The following is a 17,375-nucleotide window of genomic DNA, read 5'->3' as shown; positions in this document are numbered from 1 at the left end:
TTATTCTAAATAATCTTTTGTATTATTTCTATGTTGACTAGCCCATATCTACGAGTGTTACAATTATCTCCCCCTTAGGATGATTATGTCCCGGAATCATCAACGATACAGGGCTCACATGATGAATCCATACGTTATCTATTCATCCTAAGTAATAACCGTAACTTTGATGTTTCTTTGAACGAGTATCTAACTCTAAGACTTCCTGATTGCAGGCGGTGCTCGATCTTGCACATGCTTCCTATCTCACGTTATACACCAAATTATGACCTTCAAGTCACAATCTCGATCCTTACTGGAGACTGCTTCTTCTTCTTAACAAACTTTATATAAGTTATTTTATTACTACAATGGACCGATGTGTCATATTCTAATGACTTGTCATCGTATGTTACCACGCTTAGACTCAGGTCTCTTAGAGTCTTCCAGAATAGACTATACATTTCTTCATGTTTTAATCACATCTTAAGAGGTAGCATTTCTAGTTACAGGCAACTATCACGATACCTCTACCGATCGCTTTGATTATCTTTTATTTCAATCTTCCGGCTTAAGTCAGATGTTACCTCAAACTTGGTTCTCTGAACCACGTAACATACTCATCATAGTAGGACTCGATTCGATATGACTACTAGGGTCGGAATAATAATCATCCTCTTAGTCATTACTGAAATGATGGTAATGACATATTTGAATAAAACAGTACCAATTACTAGCTTCTTGGTAACCTTGTGACTTTCCCTGATCCAAGCGTGAGTCCTCTGCTTCCGGTAGTATAGGCCACTACTACCATTCACACCTACTCGTACTCGTCCCATGTATTGTCTCGCAGTTTTTCCAAATCACCATACAAGAAAACCACAACAACTTAACACATCAGAAAACAAAATGAAGGTTTTATATTATTTTTCTTGAAACGATTACATAGGTGTTCAAGTTCACCCTAGACTATGCCTCTACTAGGCTACATCATACTAAACTATGGCTACTGCATAATCCGACCTTCGGGTAAGAAGTCCTCATTCTTGATTCCTCGCGTTGTTGTCTGCTTCATTGAGGATCATGTGGAATGCCCTTGGTTTCGGCGGTGCATTTGGTCTTGCAACTTCGTTTTTCTTTGGACAGTTCTTTGAAATCTGCCCATCATTTCCACATTCGTAGCACTTCTTGTTGTCAAATGTACAATCTCTGGAATAGTGACTGGTCCAACCACACTTATAGCACGTCACTTCTCTCTCGCATCTTCCAAAGTGCTTCTTCTTGCACTTCTCACACCACTTGACTCCATTCCTTCGGTCGTCCAGGTTAGACTTCGAGAACTTTCCCTTATTATTAGGTCTTGAGGATCCTTTCGGCTTCCTCTTATCGCCAACTTCAACTTTCTCTAGACCCTTTTCTCTTATTTGGGTCTTAACATTCTTGGCAGCCCAGATGGCGGCTTTCAAAGCGGTTTCTTGTTTCACAGTTAGACCAAAGTCCGCTGTTAAACCATTAGCAAACTTGTTGACCTTGGAAAGTTCCGTTGGAACTAGATAAGGAACAAGCTTCATCTTCTCCATAAAACTTGCAGCGTACTCGGTGACGCTCAGTTTTCCTTTCTTTAGGTTCTGAAACTCGTTGTTGATCTCTAGTAGATCGTGCTCAGAGCAGTACTGTATTTTCAGTTGCACCAGGAAATCTTCCCAAGACATCTTACTTGCTTCTCCCTTGGGAATCGTATCTGCTAATATCTTCCATCAGCTCAAGACTCTGCTCTTTAGTTGCCTGATCGCAAAGACGGTTTTCTGCTTGTTGCTACAGTCGCAACTCTCCAACACCATCTCCATCTTGGAGATCCAGTCCATAATCTCAACTGACTTCGGGCTTCCGGAAAGACTTGGTGGTTTTGTACTCAAGAAGTTCTTATACCTTCGCCCAACCTTGTCGTTTCCCCTCTCCGGGGCATCCCTTCATTCACCTTAAGTCCCTATTTGACTCACTTCGCAGCTGTAGTTCCCTTCCTCCGACTGCTCGGGAATCGGCTCGGTTTGCTCGATAGGCATGGTAGGTTCGTCCCTATTTTCATGCAACATATGTCTCATTTCCTCCCTTTGTTCAGCTAACATAGTCCGAATCATGGCTTGTACTCCATCCATGGTGACTGGCTCGGGTGCAGCTCCCATTACAACAAGTATTTGCTCAATCACCGGGGGCTGTTGATTCCCATTTCCGTTTGCGTTCCCGACTCCGCTTCGGGTTCTAGCCATTCGATCTATAGACGTTTGGTGTATAATGACGATTAAGATAGGAAAAATTTTATTTACGATCGGCGTATAAATCTTCCTATTATTCCGAAAAGTTACATGCCAGTTCTAATACCGTATCTAAACGTTTAGAAATCTGAACACATAAAATTTCCAGATCCGTTCGGCAACAGACCATAGATCCGTTTAGACATTTAGCATCATAAATCATTTAGCACATAAAAGCATGTTAGGCATTTTCACTAAATAAGCTAGTGCTTGTGTCTCTTCAGGTGTATTACCTAAGACACACTCCTCACAATCATTGCTTAGCATTCTAAGTTTAAGTCTAGAAATAAATCCATGTTCCTAGTTCGCTTAAACTAAAGCTCTGATACCAACTGTGACATCCCCATTTTCACGGCCAGAAAAGACCGATTTTGTTTATGCTTTATAAAAATCAGAGTACTTCTTTTAATAAAAATGTTGCGGAATTTGTTCCCATAAAAACATGATAAATACGTTATCAAAGCATTTTCGAAGAAATGTATTTTTATTCATTTAAAACATTTGGGATGTCATCGTCAATACAGAAACATAAGCATAAACAGAACGTACATTCATTTACACTAGTACATCTCTTTTAAATCTCTCAGTGCAAAGTAGCTTCGTATCGACACCTGTGATACAAATAAGCTGGAGTGGGTCAGGTTGGGAAACCCGATGAGTACATAGGGTTTTCAACCCACAATAATATAATTATTATATTTAAAAAATCAATTAATTAACCCGATTATCCATCCCCGTTATCTTCTTTGATATTCCTCAAAGAATTATCTTAAGTGTCATCTCCTATATCATATTTACCTCTCATCTTTTTACGTCACATTTCCTTATATGCTCATTCCTAAGGCATGAATATGTAGTTACTGTTGGATTAGTGTCTAAGTCCATAATTATTTTGGTATGTACTTGACCCGATGGTGCATGGTCCTTTTGGGTTGCCTTCACCAAAGCAACTTGATAGGATGAATTATGGAGAGAAAGGATTAAATATGATTTATTAATATATTATGGGAATAATACATTAAAGGAGAAATCATATTGTTTAATTAATATTAGTCAAGAATTAATTAGTAATTAGTTTTGTGACTAAAAGAGATTAATTAAACTTAAGGTACTAGAATTGTAATTATAAGATAATTGCAATTTGGGCCATGGATTGCCTAATATCATAAGGTGGACGAATTCTATGGGGGAAGCCCATATGAAATCGTCCAAGGCCTTATGGAAAGGGCTACATGGGTTGCTTAGGGCTTAAGCATCCAAATTAGGGTTTCCTTGTTAGATAACCCTAATTGCCTCACTATATATAAATCCTTTAAGGACCAAAAACGTGGCTATGACTCCTTCTAGGGTTTGTAAACGAGTTTTGGTAGCCTCCATCCTCTCTCCTCTTCATCCTCTTGCTTATGGTGTTTGTGAACCATTAAAGGAGTGACATTTGTGACTCTAAGCTTTCTAAAGTCTATACAAGGAGATTTGGGATTGTTATTGCTACATAACAATCAAGGTAATATCTTAAACCCATTCTTATGTTAATATGATTACTTGTATGCTAGAATTAGGGTTTATAGTCTTGGATAACTTGCATGTACAATAGAGAAACCTAGATCCAAGCATTAGGGTTTGTATGAGCACATAGGATGTTCTTAGGACTAAAACCCATCAGTGGTATCAAAGCCTAGTCTGGTTTCTATTTTATTGATGCTTGATATGTTTGAAAAATTCATTTTTTTGGTTTCTGGAGGCTGGACTCGCCGAGTCCATAGCTGAACTCGTCGAGTCCAAGCTTGACTCGACGAGTCAACTCGTCAGATAGAGCATATCTCGGGATTTCTTGATGTTTTTGGTTTGGGATAGTTACCTTATCATATTAGATCAATATAAATCCGATTTTATGATATATTTGACTATATTCTTGATCTAATTGAAGATATTTATCAATTAATAAGATAATTGTTTTCTTATGTGATAATTGATTAATTATATTGGTAAATTGTTTTGCAAGAAATCATTAAATAAATCAAATATGGATAATTATGTAATTAAATGTTAATTTAGATTATTTGTTATTTGATCCTTGTGCTTTGAAAAGTTTCATATTTTCCCCTTTAGGTTTTATAGTTTAAATTTGAACCCAAAAAGTTTTGTTGTTTTGAAATTTAAATAGTTAAAACCCTAATGTTTTGAAAAAGGTTTCAAAACTTGCCCTCAAGTTTTGGAATTTAAATTTTGATTAATAGTTTAATTTTGATGTATATTTAAATTCTAAACCCTAATGTTTTGAAATGCTTCAAAACTTGCCCTCAAGTTTTGGAATTTAAAAGTTGATTAAAAGTTTAATTAGGAATGTTAAATTCTAAAACCCTAGTATTGTTTGAAAAGGTTTAAATTACACCCTTATGGTTTTATTAATTAATTAAGGTGTATAATTAAAAGAGGTTTAATAAATCCATAAAATTTAAGGTTTACAATTTAATTGAATTAAAGGTATAATTGTTAAATTAGACCACCTAATATTTTAAAAGTGTAAAATACACCCTATACTATATATAACATTAAAAGTCTAACATTATATATATATATATATATATATATATATATATATATATATATATATATATATATATATGTATGAGTAAAAGTCAGTCTTACCGTTAGTAGGCCTCATTCATGAAGCTGGTCTATAAGGGGTGTTTAAGGAAATTGCCTACAAAATGGCGATTGAATGGGTATCCACTCTTACCCACCGCACTCTTGACTAGTGGAGGGTCGTTAGCCGAACGGGTAGGATAGGACGAAACCTTCCATTATAAGTATAATGAATTATTAAAGTAACTAAATTTTTTCATAAAATTCCCAATCTTAGTTACTTAGGCAAAAGTGAATTGATGCAATTCCATGAAATTACACTTTGTGCCCTTGCGAAGATGTTAGTGGAGCGTGTGTGGTTTACCGGCACACTAAATGGTTCTAAGCAAAGGTAGCAAAGGGTGACTCAATGTTTGTCATAGTTCGGTGGAGCGTGTGTGGTTTACCGGTACATCGAATAGGTGACTTTAACATGTGAGGGCACCATGTAAGTTCGCATGGTTATTCACACCCGCTTTGTGATCCTCGACATCCCAGTCACAAACAAGAGGGGCATATCGAGATTTAAACATGCCATTGAAATGTTCAATGAATCTCAATGGATCTAGGAGTTTTCATAAATTTAAAACTTAAATTTCTTTTTCGTTTTTCATGGTGGAAAATTAGTGAATCGTCATTCACTTACCTTCAAATATTCTGCAATTAGGGTTACGGCATCCCTCTCCCGATTTGTGGAATATTGTGTTGGGTCCTAGCCTTAGTATCTCATTTGGGTGATTTACTAAGGACTCAATCAATCAACTGATTTGAATTCGTTTTCTCCCGTTTTGTAGATGTCAATGTTCGACAACTATGGTCTTCCCAAATCCCGTGGAACAAGCATTCCACATGAAGATGATATTCCACGATTCGATCGAGGAACAAGAGATCATGCTCCTCTTCCTCCACCTCCTCCAATTATTCTCCCTAACCCACAAGTTCGAAGGCTTGAAAAGTTCAATCTCACTCAAGCCCTTTTGGCAAGTAAACATAAAGAAGGAAAGTCGATGTGTGCACACGTCCTAGGGATGAAGTCACACATTGATAGGTTAAGAATGTTGGGATCCGTTGTCTGTGAGGAGATGGCTGTTGATTGGGTTCTTCAGTCACTTCCTAACTCATATAGTGAGTTCGTAAGAGAGTACTATATGATGAACCGCGACGTGACCCTTATAGATCTCACTTATATGCTTATTGTTGCTGAATCAGCAATGGTTTGGCGCAATAGAAAAGCAAAGTTGATTGGTGAATCTGCTTTCAAGACCTCTATGGATATAGACAATGGCAACAAAAGACTTGCTATGATTAAAAAGTTTGATCATAAGAGAAAGGCAATGTCTGAAGTAGTTCCATGTCATGTTCCAAAAGAGTCAATCTGCTTTTATTGCCAAGAGAAGGGGCATTGGAGACGAAGCTGCCCCATTTACCTAAGAGATCTAAGAGATGGGAGAGTCGAAACGTATGGCTCTAATATAGGTAAAATCCATTAACTAACTCTTTTAAGCTTCTATCCTAGATTCTTAATATATAATGTGATAAGATTACAATTGATGTTTTGTAGGATCGAAGAAAAGAGAGGAAGCTTAAAGGAAGAAGTGAGCAGAATCTAACCATGAAGGAATAGATTTCGATCGCATTACTTGAAGACTAGATTCTTGAGCTACTACTTAGAGTTAGAATTAGATTGCTAAGAAAGATGTATTAGCATAGTTTTTCAATGAATTGCATTGTAAGGACAAATTTTTCCGTAATAAAATAAATTTTTGATTTTATATTATTTATTTATCCTTGCAATGGCGTATATGAAAATTGATGTCTGAATGTTTCTAATATTAGCAATAATGGATTTGATTCTTAATTATGTTGGTTATGGAAATGTCGAGAATTTACCAAATAGGGAGAGTTCTCATCGCCCAAATTTCAATTGGACAGAAATTTGGAATCACGCAACTTGGTTGCATGATGAATGAGAAATTTCATATTTGGAAATAAGACTAATTCATTGACAAAGTGTCAAGTGAAGGACTAGGAGATCGAGCACACAAAGTTGTGTGTTGATCAAGTCCACCATAAGAGTAACAAAGATATTCTTCATGATTTACTAAAGGTTTAGTAAATATGATTATACTTATAAGATTAAGTGTAATCCGGAATTCATTAAAAATGTTTAAATCAATAGCAGAACGAATAAGAAGAATCAAGTAGGCAGAAAGATAAAAGTTTCTCCATTCTAAGAAGAAGGGAGAGTAGCTTTTATGCTTTATGATAGGTCTTAATGATTAAGAACCATATCTCAATTGATCCTCTAAGTGAGTCTTAGTACAATTGTATGTCTAAGAAGAGGAGTCAAGAATTGAAGAAATGGTTAAATCAAGAAGTCAATCATACTTCGTTCCAAAACAAGTCTTAAAGTTAAGATTGTGACATTGAGTGACAAGTATTAAGAAGGTTTATAACATTCATCAAACATGGAGAGTTTTGATGTCTTGGATAAGACAAAGACCAACTAGGACCAATTTATGAAGTGTTTTGATAAAAACTACACTAACTCTTGAATATTTGTTTGTCAAGAAATGTTTGTTGACAAGAGAACCTTATATGTCAAGGAGTCAGTGGGAGTCTTAATGGTCTTGAAAGGTTTCAAGAACAAATCAAATAAACCTTATCGATCATCACTAGCACACGAGTTGAGGTTTACAACCTATTGTGTTGACATTATTTTGTTTCTATGTTGTTCCAATTAAGTTAATTATGCATCTGAGTTCTATGAATTCTCATTTTGAATGCATAAAAGGCAAGGCATCTTAATCAATGAAAGGTACATTGATAAGAAAGGGTGAGCTACTTAACTACTTGCAAGACATGGTGGGAAGTTGTGCTACCATAAGGCAAGAAATCAAGATTAAGAAAGTTCGGTCCACATGAGTTTGAATTTGTCGTAAACTTTGGTTTTAACAAATTCACATGGATAGGAACACATACACTGTTTAAATCTAAGTGTCATAAGATTTCCTCCTTCATGAAAATGATTATGAGGAAATGCTTTCACTAAGAAAGATTTTAAGAAAATAGTGATTGTAAAATTGCATTCTCGAATTCGATTATGATTACGGTATCCCTTTCCATAATTTGAATTGTGAGGTTTGGCAATTAGTCTTAATTGTTTAGACACACATATGAACTATCTAAGGCAAAAGTGTATAAGAAGCCTTGATAAAAGATTATCAAAGGACTAAGTATTAGAAACATGAACTTAAGAAATTCAATAAGTATTGTTTTTTTTTATGAAAGTTAAGATGTTTATGAATACATGTCAAAGCTAGTGGGAGCATCAGTGTTATGTTTATAATAATCATCATGATAGTGGGAGCATAAATGTTATGATTGTATGATTATTAAGGAAAGTATGGCAAGGTTAGCAATATTAATTATAGAAAACAAGAGTCATACTTTGCAAAGTTGTAAGAGTTGAAATGTTGTTTTGCTATAATTAAGGGAGAGAATATTATGCTTCATTTCAAATCTAAAGGCTTAGGTTGTGGAATGTTAATTAAATTTAGTCAAAGGTACATAGTGTGTTCTTAAAATTTCGATTATGATTACGGCATTCCTCTTCACAATTCGAATTTTGAGAACATAGCAAATAAAACATTATGCGTCGTGTCTCATACGCTTCGGGTATAGGATCGATTGCAAATGCTTTAATGTTTGACCATTCTAAAATTTTCCAAATGTCTAGCGCATTTAGAGGGAAAAGGGACTAGAATCGGTTTTGACTAAAATAATTAAACAACTATCAAAGGACAATCCAAAGTTCGACGAGGATTGGTTGCTTGTGAGTAGTTGGAAGCATGGTATTGAATGGACCATATCGACATTATTATGAATAGAAAAGATTCTATTAAGAATGAGTTGTCATATGGAAATTATGAAAATGATTCCATATTGGATGGACCATATCGACATTATTATGAATAGATAAGATTCTATTAAGAATAAGTTGTCATATGGAAAATATGGAAATGTATCCATATTGGAAATTGAATATGAAAAATCTATGACTAGATTAGAAACATTTATGCAAAAGGATGTTCAAAGGAATGTACTTTGAGTGAGAGACATCATATCTAAGGAATTGTCTTGTAACAATCTCCGATAGAAGACTTTGTAATATCATTGGCAATAGTCTTTGTGACTTTGGTGCAGTGACATTACGAAAGGATAGTTGCATAGAATGTTAGAATCTAGCATATTATCTAAGTAGCAAGAATTTGATATTCTTTCACTTATGGAAAAAGGATTTGGAGTTGTGAAATGAGAATGATTGGAAATGTGTTCAATGTGATCTATTTCACAAAGTAAGAACCATAGGTAAACGTTGTGTGCATGCTAGGAGCATGGGACAAGTGTTATAATTCAAGTAAGAAGTTGATTACCCGAAACGACAAGATAATGAGTAATCGATATGGTGATAAATAAAAGGTGTTTTATTTATACTCAAAGGTTTGAGGCCATATGGGATTAGTATTATTCTTGTGTTTCACATTTGCATGTTTTGACTTCCTGAATAATTTAATTGGTTAAGAACAGTTAAATTATTCAAACGGGCCACAGTTGTTCATATGTTGGAAGTAGGTATGAATAAAGAATGTCGTGAATTGGTGTGTGGATTGTCTAAAGAGCATTAAACATAAGAAAATGTTTGTTGCAACGTTCATCAGTGCTTACGAATATGATTTGAGCATTGGATTAAACCCACGCTCACTTGGATCACTCCATGAATTGTATCACGAGTGATTGGTGAGACGATAACATCTTATATTCTTGAAACCGATATGTGTGAGTCGTATCTTGCAAATCGGTTGCACATTGATAATATTTAAACGCACTAGTAACTTGGTGTTATAAAACATATTGTTGTGTGTGATTCGGTGAGCGAGTGCAAGCAAGCATTGTATCAAAGTTTATCTGTTCCTTTTATCCAAAGTAGGATAAAAGCGATATCTTTGGGCCCCTCGATGATTTAGTGATGACAAATGTAAATGCTCGGCCGGGCTAGGGATAATTTGATTTGTTCAATTAGTCAGTCGTCATAATTCGGAATCGAGATATTGTACAAAGAGAATGATTTGAAATCATATCTCATATGATATCTAGAATGGAGGAATATACGATCCCTTATCTAAGGACACGCGTATCTGATAGGATCAGAGTTGACAGTGGCTTTGGAAAGCTACGATTACAGATCAGGATCTGAAGTCATACGCAGAATAGTTATTAGACTTATCCAAGTGGGAGACTGTTGGATTAGTGTCTATGTCCATAACTATTTTGGTATGTAATTGACCCGATGATGGATGGTCCTTTTGGGTTGCCTTTACCAAAGCAACTTGATAGGATGAATTATGGAGAGAAAGGATTAAATATGATTTATTAATATATTATGGGAATAATATATTAAAGGAAAAATCATATTGTTTAATTAATATTAGTCAAGAATTAATTAGTAATTAGTTTTGTGACTAAAAGAGATTAATTAAACTTAAGGGACAAGAATTGTAATTATAAATTAATTGCAATTTGGGCCATGGATTGCCTTATATCATAAGGTGGACGAATTCTATGGGGGAAGCCCATATGAAATCGTCCAAGGCCTTATGGAAAGGGCTCCATGGGTTGCTTAGGGCTTAAGCATCCAAATTAGGGTTTCCTTGTTAGATAACCCTAATTGCCTCACTATATATAGATCCCTTAAGGACCAAAAACGTGGCTATGACTCCTTCTAGGGTTTGTACACGAGTTTTGGTAGCCTCCATCCTCTCTCATCTTCATCCTCTTGCTTATGGTGTTTGTGAACCATTAGATGAGTGACATTTGTGACTCTAAGCTTTCTAAAGTCTATACAAGGAGATTTGGGATTGTTATTGCTACATAACAATCAAGGTAATATCTTAAACCCATTCTTATGTTAATATGATTACTTGTATGCTAGAATTAGGGTTTATAGTCTTGGATAACTTACATGTACAATAGAGAAACCAAGATCCAAGCATTAGGGTTTGTATGAGCACATAAGATATTCTTAGGACTAAAACCCATCAGTTACAACGTCGCCTGAACTCGTAATTCATAATAAGGGTTAGAGTATCATCACATGAATATACAGTCACAACATCACCTAGACTCGTAATTCATCACCTATAGGTTATAAGTCTGTTGGTGTTTCCACGAGTTGTCTTGAAGAGTTCGTGGTCGTCATCTATACTCTAGTAGATAACTACGTCTCCAAATTGTCGGACAAGGTTATAGTATCTTTCATCCTACATCACCTATCCATCACCTAATTATCATCAACTTCCTATCATCACCTATCTCTCATCATTTTATTTCATCACACACCAACTATTTAATCTACCCATGTTTTATCCCAACATATTTGTAGATATAAAATATATATATATATATATATATATATATATATATATATATATATATCATTTAAAACATGTATAAAATCATTCATCCATCATAGACAACAAGTATTCAGATAATATGCACACATACCACGTAACTTATATAAAATACTTCATATTTATGTGTAAGATGAAAGGGACCATGCACTCACTTGAAAAGGTGGTGAATCCGAACTCAGACAGCACTTCGCTTCTTAAAAATAATTTCCTTCGACAAAACCTAGTATTATTACCACTAGAGTTTAGTCTAATATTCGTCGAGACTAATTAAAATTCTAGCTATTATTACTATTATATAAGCATTAAACAATACTTATATAACCCATAATAATAGCCCAAGTACTTATTATAAGTTCCTAATAACGTTACTATAATTAAATAAACGATATATTAAAAATAGCGTAGGCGTAGCTCACTTACAACGGGTTTTATAGAAAACCGGGCTTTGCTTGGAGCAGCGTTCCCGAGCCAAAAAGCTCTTCTTCTCGGAGCCGTTGAGCACTCTGGGGCTTTTTCGTCATGCTAGGGAGGATCCCTAGGCTTTTCGGGGGGGGGGGGGGGGGGGGGGGGTTCAGGGATAGAGAGAGATTTTAGAGAGGGAGTAAAGAGAAGAAAGAATGCAAAATGTGTGAAGAAAATAAGGGTGGGAGGGGTTCTATTTATAGGGTGAAAATGGCTGAACTTGGTGCCACATGTCACCATCTAGTGGGAAGACATGGGGAGAAAGCAATGGCCAAGATTGTGCCACATCACCCATTTTATCACAGCACACTTCCGGCTTCTAAAATCCGTAACTTCCACATACGAGCTCCGTTTTGACGTTCTTTATATCCACGCATAGGTAAAAAACAGATCTACAACTTTCATTTTGACTACGTCATCTAATTCTCGATGTATCTTAAATTTAACAGTGCGAGGAGATTATACTGTCAAATGTCCGCGTAAAATTCATAACTTATACATACGGACTTTGTTTTCGTCTGTCTTTTTACCGTTGAGTTCCTATTAATGAGATCTTCAATTCTCATTTAGGTCGCGTAGGCCAAAAACCACTCGAACTAAAATTCGAGTTTCGGGTCGTGCACTGCTATGCCAAATCTTAGAAAATTCATAACTTCCTCATACGAAGTCAGATTTGGGCGTTTTTTTTTTGTATGTTATCAGTTTAATGTATACTAAAACTTTTATTTAGATCACTAAGGCTAAAAAGCCCTTTATCAAAAATTAACTATTTACGTCTCCCGGTGTCGTGCCGGTTTTTCTGTAAAACTTCGACGGGCCATAACTTCTTCGTTATAACTCGGATTTCGTCGTTCTTTATATGTACGGAACCCTTAAGACATATTCTACAACTTGGTTAAGATTATTTATTCTAAATAATCTTTTGTATTATCTCTAAATTGACTAGCCCAGATCTACGGGCGTTACAGGTGCCTCCTAAGAGGCAGGTGGAGTTTCGCGTCGACTTGGTATCGGGTGCCGCTCCGGTAGCAAAGGCACCATATCGGTTTGCACCACCCGAGATCCAAGAGTTATCTACACAGCTTCAGGAGCTGTTAGACCGAGGTTTCATTCGTCCGAGCAGTTCCCCGTAGGTAGCACCAATCCTTTTCGTGAAGAAGAAAGATGGATCCCACCATATGTGTATCGATTATAGAGAACTAAACAAGCTAACAATGAAGAAACGTCATCCGTTGCCAAGGATCGATGATTTGTTCGATTAGCTTCAGGGTGCGTCTTTGTTTTCTAAGATTGATCTTCGGTCGGGATACCATCAAATGAGGATTCAGAATGAGGATATACCGAAGTCAGCTTTCAGGACTCGGTATGGGCATTATGAGTTTGTAGTGATGCCGTTTGGGCTCACCAATGCCTCAGCAACATTCATGGACCTCATGAATAGGGTGTGTAGACCGATGCTGGATCGGTCGGTGATTGTTTTCATTGATGATATCCAGGTTTATTCTAAGACCAGGGAGCAACATGAACAACACTTAAGGGAGGTGCTGGAGACCCTAAGGGCGGAGAAGTTGTATGCCAAGTTCTCCAAGTGTGATTTCTGGCTATGAGAGGTACAATTCTTGGGGCATATCATCAACTAGGAAGGTATTTCGGTTGATCCAGCCAAGGTTGAGGCTGCAATGTGGAGGGAAGTACCGAAGAATGCATCAGAGATTCATAGCTTCTTGGGTTTAGCGGGTTATTATCGGAGATTTATTCAGGACTTCACCAAGATTGTTGTGTCATTGACAAGACTAACCAAGAATAATGTGACGTTTCGGTGGGGTACAGATCAGTAGTTGGCCTTTGAGACCTTGAGGCGGAGATTGTGCGAGGCTCCGATCCTTGTTCTACCAAAGGGATTAGATGATTTGGTGGTGTACTGTGACACATCGATTTCAGGGTTAGGTGCGGTACTGATGCAAAGAGGCACGTGATAGCATATGCCTCGTGACAGCTGAAGCCACTTGAGTCAAATTACCCTACTCACGATCTGGAACTAGGGGAAGTGGTATTTGCCCTCAAGATTTGGACGCATTACTTGTACAGAGTACGGTGTACCATTTACACCGACCACAAGAGTCTGAAGTATTTGATGGACCAACAGAACCTCAACATGCGACAGAGAAGGTGGTTGGAAGTACTGAAGGATTATGACTGTGAGATCCTTTACCATCTAGGGAAAGCCAACGTAGTGGCTGACGCTTTGAGTCGTAAGACGGCGGGTTCCCCGATTGGGAATGTGTGTTTGATAATGACGGTGATCTCTCCATTGTTGGAGATGATCTCTCGATTAGGAATGTGTGTTTGTTAAGGATAGTCATGGTCTTTTGACGCAGTGTGTCCGGGTTTGGATACCGGAGAACGGGGGAGTGACACAAAAGATATTAGAGGAAGCACATAAGTCCAAGTTTTCTATACATCCAGGAGCTACGAAAATGTATAGGGACTTGAGGCTGAGTTATTGGTGGCCCTGCATGAAGTGGGAAATTGCTTGGTTTGTAGAGCGGTGCTTGAGCTGTAGGAAGGTCAAGTCTGAGCATCAGCGACCTCATGGTAAGGTCCAGCCGCTACCCATTCCCATGTGGAAGTGGGAGGAGATCACAATGGACTTCATTACGAAGTTGCCATAGACGGAGAGGGGTGTGGATGCCATATGGGTGATTGTGGATAGACTGACGAAGAGTGTCCATTTCATTCCAACATCATAAAATATATTTGCAGAAAAGTTGGCGGATATTTACGTGCATAAGGTAGTGGCTAGAAATGGGGTTCCTGTGTCGGTAGTCTCTGATCATGATCTTCGGTTCACATCCAAGTTCTGGAAGAAATTCCACGAGGAGTTGGTCACTCAGCTACATTTTAGCACGGCATACCACCCCCAGACCAACGGTCAGAGTGAGAGAACGATCTAGACATTAGAGGATATGATGCGGGCATGCGCATTGGATTTTTAAGGGAATTAGGATATGTATCTCCCACTAGCAGAGTTTTCGTACAATAACAGTTATCATCCCAGTATCGATCGGGCTCCGTTTGAGATGTTATATGGTCGGAGGTGTAGGACCCCAGTTTGTTGGGATGAGGTTGGACACCGAGTCATGGGAAGCACTAAGGTAGTGCACAAGACTACGGGGTTGATTCAACAGGTGTGACCGACGACGATCAGATCTTGTGTTTCAGGTGGGGGATTTCATGTTGCTGAAGGTGTCACCCTAGAAAGGTATCACCAGGTTTCAGAAGAGGGGCAAGCTGGGGCCTCGGAATATAGGCCCGTTCAGGATCACCGCTTGGGTGGGCAAAGTGGCATATCGCTTGGATCTGCCAGAGGAGCTTAGAAAGATCCACAACACGTTCCATGTGTCATAACTTCGGAAGTGTGTCACAGACGAGGCTATGATTGTCTCGTTGGGTGATATCCAGGTGGACGAGAGCTTGAACTACATTAAGAAGCCCATTGCCATCTTGTATAGGAAGATGAAGGCTCTTCGGAATAAAGAAGTAAGACTGGTGAAAGTGCAATGGCAACGTTGGAAGGGCTCCGAATGGACTTGGGAATCGGAAGAGGAGATGCGAGATCATTACCCCAATTTTTTGAGTCGACAGACTTCGAGGACGAAGTCTAGTTCAATTGGGGGAGACTTGTAACACCTAGATTGAATTGGAAAGGATTTATGCATGGAATCGGCGAGTTGGGAGGTCAACTCGTCGAGTAGGTTCGTGAGATCGGGAAACACGGAACGGGACCGACTCGGCAAGTACAAGGTCGACTCGGAGAGTTCGAGCTATTTAAAGAAAACCCTAAATTTTGGGATCTTTATAAACGTCATTATCCGCCTCAGTAGCCTCCCTTAGCACCATAGAAGAACATTTACTGCCGCATACCCTCTTGCGAGTGAAGTAAGTGTTGGGTTTTAGCCATATGAACATTCCTATGTGCACATGCAACCCTAATGCTTGGATCTAGGTTTCTCTAATTGAACATACATTTAATCCAAGACTTCTAATGGCTAATAGACTATAATAACAATATGAAATTAGAGATTAGAAGTTTACCTTGAATCACTTGCTTGATCTTCTTCTCCTTGAGGCTTTAGAGTCACAATTGTCACTCCTCTAATGGCTTACAAACACCAACTAGCAAAAAGATGATTTAGGAGAGAGTAAAGAGGATCAAATCGGCCTGGTTCCTTCTCTAAGCACAAGTGCCGATTTCCCTTGACCCCTAGGGTCTATTTATACTAGTTAGGCTCCTAGGGTTTCACCCTTAAACCCTAATTGGATAACTTAGGCCCTAAGCAATCCTAATCCCTTCATGATAAGACTATGGACGATTTTAAGGCCTATCCAAAGTCCTTAAAACCGGCCACCCTTTATCCATAAGGGATTTATAGCCCAAACTATAACTATCACACATTTGACAGTTTATGCCCCTTTATTCAATTAATCTCTTTAAGTCACCAAATTAATTCCTAATTAATTTATGACTTATATTAATCAAATAACAATATTATTTTTCCTTATATTATTCTTATAATATAATAATAATATTCCTTCTCTCATTATAAATCATCATGTCAAGTTGCTATGGTGAAGGCAACCCAAAAGGACCATGCACAACCGGGTCAAATACTTGCCTAATATAGTTGTAGCCTTAGACACTATTTCGATTAGCAATCGTAACTCTCAAAGACGCTGTCAAACTCTGACCTAATCAATCTTGTCCTTCAGATAAGGGATCGTACAGTCCTCTGTTTAGATATCATGCTGACATTTATAGGGAACTAATTTGTCTAGCATTTGGTTTCTCGATCTCTGATTTATTTGACATAGAACTTAATCGAACACATCAATTCAATTCTGACCGGGCCCGACACATAAGTCAAATCAAATCATCGAGCGGCCGAGATATCGCTTTTACCCTCTTGGGATAAAAGTAACAGATAAACTTCGACTTATATGCATTTACTTATTCATTAATCAACTATACACAACAATGCGTTTTATAACATCAAGTTACTGATGCGGTTTCGCATTATCAATGTACAACCAGTTAACAAATAACAAACAATATATCTAGGTTTTAAGACCATATGATATTATCGTCTTGCGATCACCCTTTTTATCACATTCCATAAGGTGGTTCCAGCAAGCACGGGTTTGTTCCAATGCTCAAAACTAGTTCATAAGCACTCATGAACGTTGCAGCAAACTTTTGCTATGTCCAATACCATTTAGACAATCTACACACCAATTCATGACAATCTTCATTCATACCTACTTCCAACATATGAACGATTGTGGACAATTTGAACAATTCGATTATTCTTAATAAACTCAATTATTCTGGAAGTCAAAACATGCAAAATGAAACAATAGTTAAACAATTAACATAAGACAGTAACATTACTCATAAATAATACTCTTTTATTTAATCATCAAATGTTAATTACATTTATCTATTATACGTTTCTACTACAATCTA

This window comes from Lactuca sativa, chromosome 4, assembly GCF_002870075.4.
Source record: "Lactuca sativa cultivar Salinas chromosome 4, Lsat_Salinas_v11, whole genome shotgun sequence".
In the NCBI taxonomy this organism is placed as follows: domain Eukaryota; kingdom Viridiplantae; phylum Streptophyta; class Magnoliopsida; order Asterales; family Asteraceae; genus Lactuca; species Lactuca sativa.
Note: the sequence above shows the minus strand (reverse complement) of the source record.